This window comes from Protopterus annectens, chromosome 13.part0 (genome assembly GCF_019279795.1).
Source record: "Protopterus annectens isolate FY-2018-M chromosome 13.part0, PAN1.0, whole genome shotgun sequence".
NCBI classification, from domain to species: domain Eukaryota; kingdom Metazoa; phylum Chordata; order Ceratodontiformes; family Protopteridae; genus Protopterus; species Protopterus annectens.
Window position 1 is genome coordinate 1,174,474,264 of NC_056747.1, and position 18,574 is coordinate 1,174,492,837.

The 18,574-nt window shown below is 41.3% G+C and overlaps 1 protein-coding gene and 1 non-coding gene across 2 annotated transcripts in view; both read left to right on the top strand.

Moving 5' to 3' along the window:
- Positions 1 to 18,574, top strand: part of DHX8 (DEAH-box helicase 8) — a 959,075-nt gene that overhangs the window by 878,346 nt on the left and 62,155 nt on the right. The window lies entirely within an intron of this gene.
- Positions 13,579 to 13,651, top strand: TRNAV-CAC. The gene has a single exon. It is a non-coding gene; the product is annotated as a tRNA-Val (tRNA).

An 18,574-nucleotide genomic window follows, 5' to 3' on the forward strand; every position in this document is an offset into this window, starting at 1 on the left:
TGCAGTGTCACGTCTTCCCACAAACCTTCCAAGAGGAAATTATACGCTAGCAAATGGAGAAGATTTTCTATCTGGGCAAAAGAGAAAAATGTAGATCCTTACAAAGCATCCATCCCTGTGGTGTTAGAATTCCTAACCAAACTTTTCCATCAGGGATCAGCTGCTGCTACAATTAAAGTTCAATTGGCAGTGATATCCAGTTTTCATTTGGGACAACCTGAGCCTAATCTGATGGCTCACAGATTGTGTAAAACTTTCCTTGAAGGCACTACCTTGCTGAGACCTCCCTTTCAGGAACCTGCATCTCCTTGGGATCTAAATTTCGTTCTGTCTAAACTTACTTCCCCGCCTTTTGAACCCGCACATTCGTGTGAACTGAAGTTTCTGTCTTGGAAGACCATTTTTCTAGTAGCTATTACATCCGCTAGAAGGGTGTTAGAGTTGCAAGCACTGTCAGTCAAACCTCCTTACTTGATTTTTTGTAGAGACAGAGTTTCCCTTCGTACAAACCCTTCCTTCATTCCCAAAATTTGCTCTGTCTAATTTGAACCAAACTATCGAACTGCCTGTATTTTTTCCTAATCATTCAAACAGTGCAGAATATAAATTTCATCAACTTTTGTTGTTCACAGACAGTTACAGTTCTACCTGCGTAGAACTAAGGAATTTAGAAAATCAGACCAATTGTTCCTATCCTTTTCTGAAACTAGGATAGCTCTGCCAGTCTCTAAAGTAACTCTATCTAATTGGATTTCCAACTGTATCTCTTTTATCTACTCTTCCAGTGGAAAGAACCTTCTGTTTAAAATTAAGGCTCATTCCACAAGATCCCTATCCACATCTGCAGCCTTTCAAGCCAGAGTTCCAATTGACAGTATTTGTGCAGCAGCAACTTGGGCTACCCCTCATACCTTTATTACTCATTACAAATTGGATTTGACCTCAAGGGGTAGAGCCTCTTTTGGTTCCACGGTTCTTAGGAGTATATTCCCGTGAGTCACCCGAGAAAATGGCACTAGGGACGCTGTCCCATATGTAAGAATGAAGGTGAAATAGGACTACAGAACATAAAGATGTTCTGTACTCACCATAACGTTCCATGTTTCTATGTAAGAATGAAGGGCGAGATGGGCTACAAACATGGAACTTTGTGGTGAGTGCATAACTTCTTTAATCTTGTACTCGTATACCTACCCTTCAACATCTCTCACTCTCTGCTACTATCCTTAACCATCACACTCCTCCTGGCATAATAAATCAACTTTTTAAACCATTCACTCTCTGAAATCAAAAAAAACAACAGCAACTTGTACTTACAGCAACTTAATTACCTTCCTACAAATATAATTCTGAAGTGCATCCTAGACAAACTTGGTTTGTACTGCTACTCTGTGTACATATTAAACTGTAATATGGTTATAACTGTAAGTAATATTGTAAAAAAGTTAAATGCTATATTTCTGAAATAGAGTATAATGTGTAAACACAACTATAAATTGTCAAAAGTCTGTACTTTATGTGGACATTTTTTCCTCGGAACTCCACTTAAAATGGGTTTCTGACCCAGTCGGACTTTCCTGGTCAACAAATGTCAATAAATAAATAAAAATCAAAGACATTTGAGAGGCATGGCTACCAGCAATTCTGGAGAACTGTTTAGGAAAGATAAAATTATGTTTGCTGTGTTTGCTTGTAAAAGATGGCCTTTTAATAAGTGAATATGTGGTGCTTCGCTAAAACACAACATTCTGTATATTATCCTACCCTAGTATGCTCTTTATCCCAAGCATAACTTATGGAAACCATGCCTGAGGTTCAGTCCCAACCTCTTGGGTAGTACTGTATCTTGTGTCTACATTTACTTTCTGTGCTTATTTGAGTTTTCTGTGTGTACACTGGTGTCCTCCGATCTCCCAGATTTATGCTTGATTGGCAACTGTAGGCTGTCCATACATATTGCATTTGTCCTTGCTGTTGTGGCCTGCATTGCATAATGGCATTTAGCTAGGTAGTTAGTTAATAAATACAACCCTAGCTAGTTAGCATACACTATCCTGATGTGCTTTAGCAGAGATAATGACTATAGAATTACAGGAGAGTCGTGTTCCAGAGAGGCACACAAATGTCTGCTCTTCCCCGGTTTTATAACCACCCTGGTAGTATTTCATTACAGTGTGCAGAGGATATACGTCCATTTTCTGATGTAACATGCTGTGTCCATGCAGTTTTAGTACTGGCCAACATTTGCTCTCCTGCAGCACCAAAAATATGGAATCTTGCCAATTAATCAGTTTCTCGAATGACAATGAACTGATGCACTGAAGCCATGTCACCAAATATTCATCACTCTCAGCAGCACAAAATAAACTGCTGCTTGAAGTAAAGAAAAAACAGCATAATTTCCTCATGTAGTGTTTTTTTTTTTTTTTTTCTTGAGGGGAGAAGGGCATCTCCCAAATCTCTAAACTTTTGAATTCTTGCTCCTAAGTCACAGGAGTTGCCAGGTAATTCATTTTGTATGAAGACTAAATGTTATCCATTACAGAGATTATTTGATGTAGGAGTGTAAATATAAAAGCTGATGTTGCAGAAGTGTAGGAGGGTTTGCCCCACGTAAAACATGTCTGCATTGTTGCAGCTACTTCATTTTAATGAATGCATCAGTATAATGTTGTACTTTAATTATGTCACACATGAAAATTTGTTTTAATCTTTATTTTTGGCACTGCTTAGTTTAGGCCTAGAGGTAATCATTTGTGTAGTTTCAGTTTTTGTTATTTTAAAGATTTTTTTAGTTCATTCTAACTTTGTGCTATACAATTTGCAGTGTAGTCTTTGCAATATGGAACTGGTTAAATATAATTTTCCTCAAAGAATTAGCCATAGCTGCATTAGTATCAAACATTGTAAGTGGAGTAGGACAAGCAGTGTGTTGCTGAAATAGGACTATTTGGAAATGTAACCGTTATCTATAAATGTCAGGTGCAACACACATTAAAATGCAGACACTTTTGTATGCGTGCAAACTAATGAGTAACCTGCAGAGTGTGGAAGTAGTGGATACAGACACACATTTGCACTAGAAGGCATTCAGGAATGTGTCTTTCAGCATAGTGCTACTTGTGTTTAACCTGGTTTGGTTATTTGAGATTCAGGAGTTTGGGAGCCAGTCAAATTCACTTTATCCCAGCAAGATCCAGTTGCAGCCACAACAACTCTCTAGAAAGCTAAGAAAAAAGTTAAGAATGTGTGTGATGAGCACTGTCCTACGTTTAATAGTCTCATCTTTACGTAAGCTGCCAGTATGTCTCATTCTCTGCCCTTAATTTTCTTTCAGTCACTGCTTCATACATATTGCATGCTACTAAACAAGCCATCTACATTTTCTCTCGCCTAATGTCATTCTCGTAGATTCCTTTTTAACAGGCATGCACAATATTTCTGCAATGCTGAATGGTGACCACACTGCTTGTGAGCAGTGGCACCATCAGTTTTATATCACCTGTGATTTTTGGGGAGAGTTGAGACTTGGTATTCAGCTTGCACTACCATTTTTTTGCTAACTTTTGAGTCTGTGATCACTGGCAAGTAAGGAGTTCTCAGATTTTGTTTGTAGATGACGTGTACAAATCAGGGTTCTTGCACTGTATAGACATGCATACTGTTTTTGTATTCATGGATAGTGCATGCTGCCACTCCCTTTACAGATGTTTGGTTGGCACTGAACAGGACTGCTGCCCTCATTCCTTGTTTTCTAGTGCATGTTGCTTATCATTAACCCCCACTACAATTACCATGCCTATTCCTTCCCTATATCCATGGCAAAGTCGGTTATAGCACAGCTGTCATCCATGCAGATGTTTTTCGTTGCTGGCGTTAACCCTTCCTCAGTGGCTGATGTGCAGGCTTGCAGATGCATGAAGGCTGCCACATGAATGGGGCCTGTCAAAACTAAGCAGATGTTCCTGATCCTTGCACTGCATGACATGCACTTGCCTCTCCAGTAGGTGTTGGCTTTGTGGCTAACTGACTTGTCTCCCTTCTCCAAAGATGGGTAAGCTGTTGACCACTGACTGCCACCCTGCCTTGCTGTCTGCTCCATTGTTTGGGGTGCATGTTGATGCCAGGTTATATGGGTTGCAGTGTTCCATGCCTCTGTGCCACAGAACCAACCCAGCTTTCCTAATTCATGGTAAGATTAACATGGAAAATACATTTGTCATCATTTCCTCTTTCATATTTTGATACCTGCCTTATCATATTCAGTTTTGCAGGAGAGCTAAAATCTCTCCCAGCAGGCAGTAGGAGAAAGGCATACAGTTAATTTTAGCTGGGATTACCAGTCTGTTGTAGGTATATAAAAAAGTACAATGAACATTTATTCTTGTATGTTATTTGTTGTTACACGTTGCTGACTGGTTTAATTGCACAAGACCAGTGGCCTCCTTTTTCAGGGAAGTCCCAAGATAGTATTATTTTTATATCTGTTATTATTCTGTGGCTTGCATTTAATTTAATATTCCAGACTGCAGTATTAATCATAAAACAGCATGGTTTAAGAGTACTGATTCAAGTACTGAGTATGCCAGGCTACATCCATGATGGTGTGCATAGTAGCAATTCTACTTGCTAGACATCTCATGTAAGGATCATGCAGTGGATTCAGCACTCAGGCTCCTTAGATGGATTTTTTTCTGTTGAGTGGTAAGAGTCACGCTTCATTGTTTAGTCTCCCCAAGTGTGGTGATGGCCTTGTTCTATATACTTGCTTTACCTACCAGAGCTGTAACTCCACATAGTAACTTCATTGCATCTTGCTGTGACTGGGGAGCACACCTAAGGTAGTACAAGACCTGAAGAGTTTTCTCTGAAAGAAAGAGAAATAATCTCAGTGTTGTAGTTGTAAAATATATCAGGACAGTTTACAGAGCTGAGGAAGCATTTCTTCCTCATTGGAAGGGTCTCTTATACCTACGTGACCTGACCCCTGCCTACTTGAGCAATTTGCTGAAGTATTGTGTCCCAGAAAGACTTCATCACATGCAAGGATTTGGCTAGACACATCACTTAAGGTTATTCCCTGTCTTGCATTAGTCCCTTGCAACCAACTATAGTCACAGATTCAGGATTGTGAGACTGCATTTTCTGTTTAGGAAAGTCTTCTGTGACATCTAAACTAATTTTAGAGTCTTATATTTTTAGTTATAGCTTCATAGGTAAGTACTAGGCTAGCTGCCCTTGCAGGCCATCTTAAGCCTAGCCAGTTTCCTTTTTTGTGCTTGAAGTAACCCATCCCTTTTGGGTATCGATTGACCTTGCCCATCCCATGGTTATATATTATCCCTAATGAGAGTAACTGGAATCATACCATAGATAATTTGAGGGGACCTATGCATCGGATAAAGCATTTATAGGTTCATAGATTGGTACTAGGCTATCGGCTAAAGGGCCTAAGTAAGCCTAGCCAACAAGGTTCCCTGGCTTATGCCACCCAAGAAAGTTATTTTCCTGTGCCCCTGTCGAGCAGAGCCACAGAAGTGATCTCTGGGGTGTATTTCCTATTTCCCATCCACTCATCAAGATTTTTCTTGAAGAGTGCTAATGAGGAACTTTACTTGACATAGATGGGTAGCTTGTTCCAGAGTATGGGAAGTTTCTGGGACAGGAATCTATCCCTCCCAACGTGTCCTGTTTATTGTGGTGACGAGGTTTAGGTCCCTAGAGCATGTAGCTCGGAGGTATTGGAATTTCTTTAGGTGTAGCATGTCCAGCAGATCTGGGTTTGACATAGCTTTATATGTTAAACAGAGATCACCACAAAGTAGGTGATATGCTACGGAGTAAAGCTGGAGTTTTTTGAGACAGTGTAAGGCATCTGTTTGAGGCCAATAATCCTCTTTGTGAGGTACTTCTGTGGCCTTTCCAGTTGCTGCAGATGTCTTGTGAGGTACATTCCAAAAGGGGCGTTGTACTCTATAATGGGTCTAATGAGTGTCGAGTAGAGGGGAACAATGACCTCTTTTTTCCTGGATGAGAACCCTTTTGTGATGAGATGTGCCACGTAGAAGAATTTCCTGAATACTGTGGCGATGTGGTTATCAAAGGAGAGACTACTGTCCACCTGGGTCCCAAGGTCTCTTATCACACATTCGGCATTAAGTAGACGACACCTATGTGGTAGCTCATGGGTACAGAGTTTTTACCAAAGGGGATAACAATGCACTTTTTGACATTGAGCTTGATGCCATGGCTCTGACACCAGGCATCTGTCTCAGTGAGGCCCTTCTGTAGGATGTCCATATCATTTGGGGACTCGACTGTGGCTCCTAGTTTGCAGTCATCTGCAAACTTCGTTAGCCAATGGCCTTCTGTGTTAGCCTGTACTTTAGATAAGTAGATACCAAACAGGAGAGGTCCCAGGACTGAACCCTGTGGTACTCCACTTGTCACTGGTTTGAAGTCAGATTTGGAGTCTACAACATTTACAGTGTGGGTTCTGTCTGTGAGCCAGTTGGCAACCCATCTTGTGACATAGGGGGTTGCATCTGTCCATTAGTAGTACAAGGGACAGTCCTGGGCTAAGTTTTTTGTTTCCCTGTCCACTGATCCAAGTTGTGCTTAAATATGGACAGGGATGAACTTTGTTGTATGTGAATGGAGAGTCTGTTCCATAACAAGCGGTATCCTCTGAGAAGTATACCTGTCCCTCCAAGCTATTCTTTTGATATTGCAGACGAGGTTTGTATCCTTATACCGAGTATTTCTGGTTCCATTTGACTTGCTGATGTGCAGGAAGTCCATCAGCAGTAGGTCAGAGGATGCTTTTTATGCCAGATACAGGTCACTTAGCAGTCTGTAGGATACTGAGTATAGTGACAGGGATTTGAGTCAGTCCATGCAGGACGTGTTGTTTAAGTCTTGTATCTTTTTAGTAAGGTATCTTTGAGGGTGTTCCAGTTGTTGCCTGGACAGATATATGCCAAAGGGGGGGGGGGGGGTATTGTATTCAATGACTGGCCTTATGAGGACTGGTAAAGGTGGCAGTGACATCCCTAGATCTGGACACACTCCCTTCTTTTATAAGCTCTGCAGTGCAGAAGGACTTTCTTTAAACAATGGACACATCTTAGTCAAGCGCTAGGTCACTGTCAAAATAAGTTCCCAAATCCCAAAGAACTGTGTCAGCTTTTAGAGGTGTATTGTCAGTGTTGGCAATTCCCTAGGGTAGATGACTTCCTAAAGGACACATTCATGCATTTTTGGCATTTAGTTTGTCAATTTTGGCACCTTTTATTTATTTGGGGCAAACCTTCCTGCATAATGGCTAAGTTTTGGGGGGATTCAGTGACTGCTTCTAGCTTGCAGTCATCAACAAGCTGAGTTAGCCAGAGCCCTTTGATATTGGCTTTTACTTCAGAAAAGTAGATGCCAAACAGGAAATTTCCCAGCATCGAACCTTGGGGGGCTCCACTAGTGACTCGTCTCTTTGTGGAGGTACCTTCCCCCATTTTGATTATCTGAGTCCTATCTGTGAAACAGTTGGTAATCCAGCAGGTGACATAGGGGGTTATTCTCAGTTTATTTTGCTTTTGTGCTATGCCGGAGTGGGGAATTATGTCAAAAGCTTTGGCTAGTTCGAGGTATGTGGTGTGTACCATTTTGCCTTCATCCATTGCTTTCCTGACCTTTTCAAAAAACCCACTAGGTTGAGTAAGCATGACCTGCCCTTGAATAATCCAGACTGAAATGGGTCCATTGTTTGGAGGTTCCCTATGTCCTTATTGATTAGTTCCATGATAAGTCTTTCCATGGCTTCACATATGAGGTTGGTCACACTTATGGGTCTGTAATTGTCTGGGTCTCTGGAAGGTCTTCCCCTTATGCAGGGGAATGACTGTAGATGTACTCCGTTCGCTTGGTACAAAACCTGCATGGAGGCTTGGGTTGAACAGTGTTTTTACGGATGTAGCCAAATCTTGCATCATGTTGTTTAATTTGCATCCAGCAATATTGTCAGGACCCATCAGTGTGGTGTTTTTAGCTTTTGATATCACTTTTAGGACTTGGTCTTGAGTGATAACTTGAAGCGAGTCAGTTTCAACGTATATCTTGAAGGACAAATGGAGGGAAGAGAGGGATAAAGTTAGAGCTAAATTTATCAGCTAGTAGATTCACTCTTCAGCCTCAGTGTAAATAACATTGTTCACAGTCAGCTCAGTGCATTGCTGTGTTTGTGTGTGGTGATTTTTAGATCATGAACATAACTAAAAACTACCTTGTAATTGTGTTTAATTTAATATTAGTTTAGTTGTTAATTGCTATTTTGATCCATTTTTACATTGTACAGTGCATTTGAAGTTACTTGTTTTAATCTTATACTGTTTATCTGCTGTGTTTTAGGATTAAGCATTCTACTTTAAGTAAATTCATACAGAAAACTTTGTAGTAATGCTGTACGTCAGCAGACAAGGGGAGAGCTCACTCCTCTTCCTTACATAGGAAAGCCATGGGTCTGTGGGAATGTGCCTTTCAGAACAGCCTCATTCTTTGGATGCAGCACCTCTAAATGACTAGTATCATTAGTAGACCTGCACAGTCACACAAAATCAGACATTTTTATTTATTTATTTATTTTACATTTGTTGACCGGGCTAGTCTAACTGGATATATGTCCATTTTCGGTAGAGGCCCGGGGAGAAAAGCTCCAAGACAAATACAGATGAAAATAATGCTTAGGTTACAATAAAGTTAACATAGAAGAATACTGAAATACATTTTTACAACATAATGGTTAATAACTATTTACAAAATATAGAACACAATGGTTAATAACGATTTACAAAATATAGACCACTCTATTCACATAAAGTCAATCGTAGCAGTTTCTGAATAACAGTTCAGCTTACATATACAAGAAAGAACAAACTCAATTAGGGAGAGTAGAGGGAATAGCAGAGGTGATAGGTTAGTGAGGGTTGCTGCAAGGGCATAACCATTTTGTTCTGAGGAATATTTTCAGTTTTTGTTTGAAGAGGGGTAGGGAAGGAAGAGAAGTCAGTTCAGTAGGTAGAAAGTTCCAGTTTTTCCCAGTAGTGTTTGAGAACAGAGAATCACCTGCCATGTTGTTTGACTTATGCTAACTAACAATTTATTTGATGATCATAACTTAGTAAGATTTTTGTAGGGGGTTATGAGGATTGAGAGTATTGGAGTATTGTTAGGGTGGTTGAGGATCTTATAAGCAATGGTAAGTTGGCTATATTGAATCTGATTTTGTAGTTCAAGACATCCTAGTTGTTTTAGATTCTCACAGTGATGGATTCTGAAGGGATTACCAGTGGCAAATCTGGCAATGTTGTTATAGGAGGTAGCAAGTTTGAGAAGATTATGTTTTGACAGATTAGTATAGATTGGTGAGGCATAAAGGAGTGTTGAGATTAGATGCGAGTGGGCAATAGTAGATCTTGCTATTGGAGTGAGGAAGGATTTGACTCTATATAGGGAGCCCATTTTTCTGTTAACATTTTTTATAGTGTTGTTAATATGGGAGTCGAAGTTAAAGTTGCTGTCTATAGTAATTCCTAGGAGCTTGGTGGTAGCATCAGGGGATATGAGGGTACCATTATTAGAAGTAACAGAGAAATGTATAGGTATATACTTTATGGGTAGGGGTAAAGAGCAGTAGCTTAGATTTTTTAGTATTCGGGAGGAGGCAGCATTTTAAGAACCATGATTCTACTATGTTAAACATTTTCTGAGTTAGGGATTGTAGTTTAGATGAAGATTTGGCTGTGCAGATTATTGTTGAACCATCTGCATATTGTATACAGGTTGCATGAGTAGTAGCTTTGCAGAGATCATTAATAAAAATAGAGAATAATAGAGGACCTAGAATGGAGTCCTGGGGGACACCTAGTGTAACTGGCAGGTGGGATGATAGATTATTTTCCCACATGACAGCTTGCTGTCTGTCGGTCAGGTAAGAGCTAAACCATTAAACAGCTAGAATGTCAAGAGAAAGTGATTTGAGAATATTTATAAGCAATGTGTGGTTTACCATATCAAAAGCTGTTGAAAGATCAATAAATAGAGCTGAAGAGAGAGCATTGTTATTGCAATTTCTGTTAATGGTGTCAGTGAAGGATAAGAGGGCTGTAGTGGTAGTATGGTCTAAAGCCATGTTGGCTTTGTGCTAGTAAGTTGTGTTGTAGTAAGTGGTCTAGAAGCTGATGATGAATGCATTTTTCCATTATTTTTGCTAAGGGGGATAGTAGGGCTATAGGTCAATAGTTAGAATATTCATTGGAGTTGCCTCCTTTAAGTAGGGGGATAATGTGTGAGATTTTCCAGATGATTGGGATGGTTCCCTCATTAATAGTTCTGTTTATTAGGATGGATATAGGGTAAGCTACTGCTTTAGCTGCTTTTTGCAGATATTGAGCTGGAATCTGGTCAGCAGAAGGAGTACAAGGCTTAAGTTTTAGAATTAGTTTGTAGATGAAATTAGTAGAGATGGGTTGTAATAGGAAAGTAGGAAGAGAGCTGGTAATGGGGTTAGGAAGGATGGAGCTGTCAGGGGTTAGCTGGCTGGCTAGAGATTGGATGACTTCAGTAAAGAAGATATTAAAGGCATTAGCAGTTTGGTTGGGAGTCTCATGATTAGCACCAGTTGGGGTTGGAGTACTGCAGTGACCTGGGTGTAACAGACTATTGATACTTGCCCAGAATCTTTGGGGATTGTTTAGGTATGTTTGCTGCATTTTACAGTAAAAGTTTTTTTTTTTGTCTGTAAGTATTGCTTTTTTCATCACATTTCTCATTTGTCTAAATGTTTGTTGATCTGGTATGTTTTTGATAGTTCTCCACCTAGTCCAGGCTTTATTTCTGAGTAATATTTTTGTCTGGTGTCTTTAGAGAGCCATGGGGCTGGTTTTGACCTAGTTCTGATCAAGGATATTTAAGAATTTAGAGTTAAAGTGTTTGACAGCCTCTTCAAGTGGGAGGGTTTTTAGGGGAGGCCAATCACAAGAGCTAAGTTCAGTTTGGAATGGCCTTTGGTTAAAATGTTTGTTTGATCATATAGTCCTATATGAAGCTTGGTGAGAGATATCAATATTTTGCCTGATTATGTAGGTCAAAGAGTGGTCACTGACATCATCAGGGAAGATACCTACTTTATAAGGTTGGTGGTAGTTATTAATAAGGATCCAATCCAAGGTGCTCTCTTTTTTGGTTGGTTTGTTAATTCTAGTTGGGTAGGTGATGGTTTGAGAGAAACCATGAAGGTTAATATGAAAAGTAGGATGGTCAGTACTAATGCACTTCCAGTCAATATTGAAGTCACCTCGGAGTATAGTTTCTTGTGGGAAGGTTAATGATACTCAACTAAGAATATCTTCTAGTGTACATACATTGTTTCCAGGAGGTAGGTAGATGCAGAAGATGTATATGGATTTACTAGAATTTAGTTGTACTTTGGAAATAAGAACTTCTGCATTACTGTCTTTAGGTGGGTTATAAAGTAAAGAGGTGACTTGTAATCCATCCTTGAAAAGAATTGCTACTCCCCCTCCCTTTCTCTTTGTACGGTCTAGTCGCAGTACATTGTATCCTAGTGGGAGGATTTCATTATCCTGGGTTCCTGGTTTTAGCCAAGTCTCTGTCAAACATAGAATGTCAAAAGAGTGTACATCCAAGAGAGCATGGAGATGGGGAACTTTGTTATTAACACTGAATATTGAGGTGTGCTATCAGGAGTGAGTTAGGGTGTTTGTTTGGGGTGTGTGGGATAGAGGGTTTAGTGGTAAGAGATTCAGTGGATAGGATATTGGCTGGGCCAGGATTAGGATGAATGTCTCCATCTTGTAAGGAATGCTTTTTAGTATAAGCAAAGGATAATGTATGTTATTAATTTGATACTGAGCTTTTTTAGATATTAGGCTATTGTATTTAATGTGGGCCAGTCTGTGGTACTTGGCTAGTAAGTATGTAGGTGTGGATAATATATTTATATTATTATGGGTGATGGTGTGGATATATATGGCTGTTTGTTTGGTGGGATAATGTAATTGAGAATGTTAGGTGTTCAAAGGAGGTTAAGACATAGGCTGAGGTTAGAACAGATAAAAGTATGGTGTTGAGTAGTAGTTTAGTTAGTGTAGAGCTGGTAGTGGTAGGCATGAGTACTACAATTAAGGAAAATATAAGCAAGGTAAGAAAGGTTTAAGGAAGTATACAGAGGTATACGTGGATGTTAAAAACACTGCAGGAGGGGGCTTGTGATAGGATGTGTGCAGTATGGGTGTGGTGCAATTATCTAGGGTGGAGGGAGTATCTTATTTGTTGGATGGGGAGGAGGGTGTGGTTTAGTAGTATAAGTCTAGGACCACTGGGAGTGGGTGGATATTGGGGGTAGGGTAGGGGAGCAGAGTGATCCCGCAGGGTGAACGGAGCGGGAAGAGAAGGAGGAAGAAGCTCAAATAGAAACAATCAGCAAAGCACTGACTATTGAAGGTAAGTATAGTTAAGGGTAAGTGTAGAGATAAAAGAAATAGAGGAAGAGAAATACTAGGAACAAAGGGGTGCTACTAGTAGGAGAAATCTAAAGTGGGCAAGATTATTAGCAAGATTTCAACATCAGCAGTATAGGTAATTACACTGTGAGCCAGAGGGATAGACCTATGGAAGGTAGGATTGGGTAGGGGTGCCACCTGGTGGGCAGATAAATTACTACAACAGACGTTTAATAAGGGTAATGTCTGGTCTAAGATACGGTAGGAGATAGACAGTTAGGGAGCATGTACTAGTGATGTACTGGTTATGTGGTAGACAGGGGGTATGGCTGCTGGCTATCCTGGCTTGGAAGCGTACTTTAAACCACCTGAAAAAACAGTTACAAACAGACTTAATTGTCAGGTATAAAATAGCACATACTTTCTTGCTTCCTCTTTTGAAAAGGTACAGGGTTGGGAGGCAGTATACCGCGGTTGTGGTGCTGCGGTAGCGTTATTGCCTCACAGTAAGACGCTGTCCAGTTCGATTCTCAGCTAGACCGTCTTCTGCGTGGAAACATGCGTGAATGGGCGTACCTTCGTTGAAGGTTGTGCATCAGGGCTGGTAACTCGGCACGTAAAAATCAACTACCAATCATTAGCGGACCGGAGTTCCGCTGTGGCGACCCCTAACCGGGAAAAGCCGAAAGACACAACAACAACAACAGGGTTGGGAGGCAGTGTGATGATGCAGCTGGAAACTTGGAAGGGGTCCTTAGTCTTCAGGCAGGAAGTTTTTAATTTTACTGCAGCATAAGCAAGTTGGATAGCTAGGTATGCAGCCAAAGACACTAGGGCCAGGATCACACAGCAGCTAGGAACAAGTCCATATGAATAAAGGTATAATGTGTCATACTCATCTCTTACAAATTTCTTTGCCATCCTCACCAAGCATGAATCTGTTTTCTAGACCACAAAATACAAACTGCCAACTCTCAAGAGTTGTGTGGCATGGCAGATTAATGCAGTAGGCTGCAGGGGTGATGGGCTTGGGTTCAAAACATGGCAGAGGTGTTTATTTTGAGCAGGTTCTGTAGTGTAGTGGTTATCACGTTTGCTTCACATGCAGAAGGTCCTGGGTTCAATCCCCAGTGGAACCATTATGGGGGTTGGGAGAGTGGCCTAATGGTTAAGGTGTTTGCCTTACAAACACAAGTTGCAGGGTTTGAGTCTCACAAGGGATAATTGGCTAGGCTTAAAATGGCTCGCAAGGGCAGTTAGCTTAGTACTAATCTATGAACCATGCTATTGCTGTTTTGGTTAAGGCCTTATGTGCTGCTTGTTTGGGCATGTTGGCTCATGGCTTCTTACGTAGTTACTAAGCATGTTGTGCCGGACACTATTGAGGAGCCTAGCCCAAATTCCTAATTGTCCCAGAGCACTGTCTGGTTAAGTGACTTGATCAATGTCATAAAGAAGACTAATGATGTTTGAAGGAATCAAACCCTGTACCATCAACTCATTAACAGCTCCATAGCCTTTGATCCTGTGTGATAACTGCCAGGCTAAAAGCTACCCCACCACAGAGCACCTGCTTTTAAAACAAGGAATTCTTGATCTGCTTATGAATGCTCTACCCCCATTTCATTGTTGTGAGGAAGCAGGGGAGGCTTGTTTATACTTTACCCCATCCAGTGGTTTCTGATGAAAACTTGTAGAAAATACCATAGCCCAATTTGAACATGGATCTAATCTGTCTCCAGTAGTTGTAGCTCCACCACCAACAGCCACTTGTAATATAGTGGTACCTTATGTCATTGAATCTGAGTAGAGTTTTGAACTGTAACCACAGAAAATTGAGGTATGTGCCTAGCTGCTGAAATAACAACTGTGACTCTCACTACCTTCGGAAAGCATGAAGAGGTCTCGGAAGTACATTTTGTAGCAAGGAGACAGCTGACAACATCCTCAGGATCTCTGAATGGAGAAGGCTTTTCTTTATCAACAGAAACCAAAGAGTTGTATCCTTCCTGTTAACCTCTTTTTGTTATCTTAAGGTTTAGTAGAATAAAACGGCATTCTTTCAAGTTAATTAAGAGTAAATGTTTGCTTGATAAGTCTGAAGTGCAGTGTCTGTATTTTAATTTCAGAGGGTCTGCAATCTGATTCATAAAACATCTAAGCAGTTGTACAAATACCAAGGCCATAAAACTGGCATTACAGAGGTTTCTGGGAATGATGCAGTGTATCTAAAATGGCTAAGACCGTGAAAAAGCTGAGTGATACATAGCTTGGGCCAGCTCAGTATGTGAGAAAAAAAGCTTTGAATGCATAAGAAACAAGTCACAAATACTCCCATATTAAAATACCATGATGTGAATACGTGTGATTAAGTGTGGTGTATTGTAAGTAGAAGCCAGTAGGTGCTGCGATTCTGCAAGATAACTGACCAGTTGCCTATGGGTCAGAAACATTTACAGGTCTGTTTAAGATATATGTTGGGAAATGAGCTGTCAACAATAATATGTGAATGTGAGATGTTCTATGAATATGTGAAGGATAACAAAGTTTGCATGGAAATGGATCTCAAACCTTCACAAAGTCTTTAATACAGTGCAACTCCTAGATTGCAGAGTATGTCACTGAATCTACAGAAGTATGATTTAGAAGTTGGGAACTGCTGATTGAGGGCTCAGTGTCTGTTATTCTAAAAGTGTATTAATTCTGGTTTAAGCACTTGGGCTTCAGGCCAGTTATTTTACATTAAAAGGGTTCGTGGTCTGCACTCTTGTGGGAGGAGTGGCTGGACTCTGCCCTTCTGAGCTAGGAATTTCTGGTTAAAGGCTTATAGTGCCTGCATATTTGAACTGCTTCTTACTGAAATTGGTACACCTTGTTTGCTGTAGCAGACTAGATCCAGGCCTGCTGAATCTAGTTTTGTTCGTATAACTTGAGCACTAATCCAGGCATTCTTTAAAGTATTCAATTGTATTTATTACTGCTTGGTAATAACTTGATTAAAGTGTAGCTATTATTCTAAGTCTTTTGGATTAAGCACTTGGGCTTCAGACCAGTTGTTTTACATTAGGAAGGTTTGTGGCCTGCACTGTGGTGGCAGGACAGGTAGCTTACATCCTTCTAAGTTGTGAACTGCTGATTGAGGGCTCAGTGTCTGTTATTCTAAAAGTGTATTAGTTCTGGTTTAAGCACTTGGGCTTCAGGCCAGTTATTTTACATTAAGAAGGTTCGTGGTCTGCACTCTTGTGGGAGGAGAGGCTGGACTCTGCCCTTCTGAGCTGGGAATTTCTGGTTAAAGGCTTATAGTGCCTGCATATTTGAACTGTTTCTTACTGAAATTGGTACACCTTGTTTGCTGTAGCATAGACTAGATCCAGGCCTGCTGAAAATAGCTTTATTTGTATGCTGCTTGTTTGTTTGCTTGTTATTTCCCTGAAACGCTAATTCCACCTAAAACGTGGCTTTTCAGCGCTTCTGTGGATCCCTAGTGATATCTGCATTGCTTACTGTACTTATTTCCTTGTTTCACTTGAAAGTTACTGTTTGTCGTTTTTGCATTTAAGTTACCTGAAACACATTGCATTTAAGTTACCTGGCACTTGCTCACTAAAGCAGTTATATAAGTCAGCACTAAAATATTAAAAGCATTACACCCTCACAAACTCCCCTTGAGTACCTCGTTCCCCATTGGCCCTTTTTTTCAATTATAAAGGAATTCCCAATACTATTCTAGCATGTCCAAAGGTCAGTTGTCAATCTCCTCTCCGGTCCAGCTGGTGAATCTGAGAATCTTGAGGCAATGTTACAAATGCCTCATGTACACAGACAACCCTCTCCTCCTCCCAACAAATTCCAACACATGTGAGAGATGCAACCATATAGCCATACTGGAGGCTAAGCTCTCTCAACTCAGTACTGGCGAAACCAGTCAGGAGGAGAAGGAAACCACACTCACTACAATTCCAGTCTCACATAGACCTACCACGACAGCAAACCAAACACATAAACACACAAAAACATACTCGGAGGCTCTAAATAAAAATCTGCCTAAGCAGCAGAGACCTCCAAAGCAGACACCCAAGCAACTGCTACCCCAAAACAAAACACGTGCAACACATAGCTCACAAAGCCAGTGTGCCGAACAGTCGCAGCCCTTAAGGCTAAACAACACACCTGATACACTTGTAATAGGTGACTCTATCGTCAGGCACACTGACGTCCCGCTCACCAGGCTGAACAAGGAGAGGGTCACGGTGAGCTGCCTGTCGGGTGCTAGGATCCGTCACATAACACAAGCACTCGGGTCACTCCAAGGCAAGTACAAATATGACTCAGTCATTGTCCATGCTGGTGTGAATGACCTGAGATGTACCTCCCTGGACTACATGAAAAGAGACATAGAGGAGCTCTCTGAGCATGTAGCCCAGGCCGGTATGACCCTGACCTTGAGTAGCATCTTACCCTCACCAAGAATGATGCCGCAATATGAAGACAAGATGATCAATTTCAACAATTGGCTTAAGTATTAGTGTCATTCAGAGGGGATCCAATGCCTGTCAGCCTGGGATGACATGCTCGACAAGCCACGATGCTTCGCTAGGGATGGCTTGCACCTGTCACCCCTAGGCTTTCGGATATTGGCAAAGGCTCTTACTACCCCCATAGTGCCTTTTTTAGGCAAGGCTCAAAAGACAAACCCACCTCCATAGGTATCACAAGGGATAGGAAACTAAGAGTAATGCTACTCATTGCCAGAAGTCTAAACCTCAAGATGCACGCACTCGAAACTCTCCTTAGCATGGAGAACATCGATATCTGTGCAGTAACAGAAACCTGGTTCAAGGCTCCCGAGAGCACCCCAGCACTACCAGGTTATACCTCATACCATGCTTTTCGGCCCCAAAACTTGGACCATACCACAAAAGGAGGGGGGGGGGGGAGTATCAATATTCGTCAAAGATACCCACACCTCCAGGTTGGTGGAACAGCACAAAGCATCAGAGACTATCCATGTGCAACTAACAGTGGGTAAAACTGCCTTCCAGTTTATAGCCTGCTACAGAACACCCTCCCAAACCCAGGAGCCCGCTTGGCCTTCCTGAGAACACTGGAAAATATGAAGGTCTCTCCAAACACCATCATATTGGGCGACTTCAACTACCCAAACTTAGACTGGGAGCATTACTCTAGCTCCAACACCCTAGCCCAAAGGTTCCTAGAATTTATAAACTCAAATGCTATGGAACAACTTGTTACCACTCCCACAAGAGGGGAAAACATACTGGACCTGATCATCACCAACATGGGGACTCTATGCTCCAGACCAGAAGTGTATCCCTCACTGGTAAGATCAGACCATAAACTAATCTCACTGGATATTCACATCCCGACTCCACCCCCTGCCCTCTGTGAAAAACTTCTCTAAAGCAAATTTCACACTCCTCAAAACCGAGGTGGAATCCTTCAAAGCCCCCGGGCCTGTGGAAAATAAGGCCCAGACCACAGAATCCTTTATAAACGCATTCTATGAACACCTTCAGGAATGCATGGATCATGCAATCCCAAATAAAACCAAGACCCAATCCTCCAAAGGCAGACGTCCTGTCTGGTGGACACCAGCCATAAACAAACTATACAATAGAAGGAGGAAGCTACTACATGATAGAGCAAAATCCCAAAAAGGGAAGGCATCTCTGATCAGTATTAGCAAAAATCTACGGGCACTCATAAAATCGTCTAAGGCCAGCTTCGAGAGAAAAATTGCACAGGTCACTAAGGATAATCACAAGGCTTTCTTTAGTTATGTTAGGAACCTGGGTGGGAATTCCCAGATATGCTCAGAATTAGTCCAAAATGACAAAAAATACACCGAACCCACAGACGTTGCCAACATCCTAGCTGACCGGTTCAGCGCAAACTTCTCCCCCCCCCTCCCCACCAAAAGGGCAAATATTTATCCCAGCAGAGTGCTGCCCCCCTGACATCTCAGATGCTCAGGTAAGAGCTGCCCTCTCCAAAGCAAAAAACACAGCATCAATGGGACCAGACGGTGTCCCGGGCTGCAT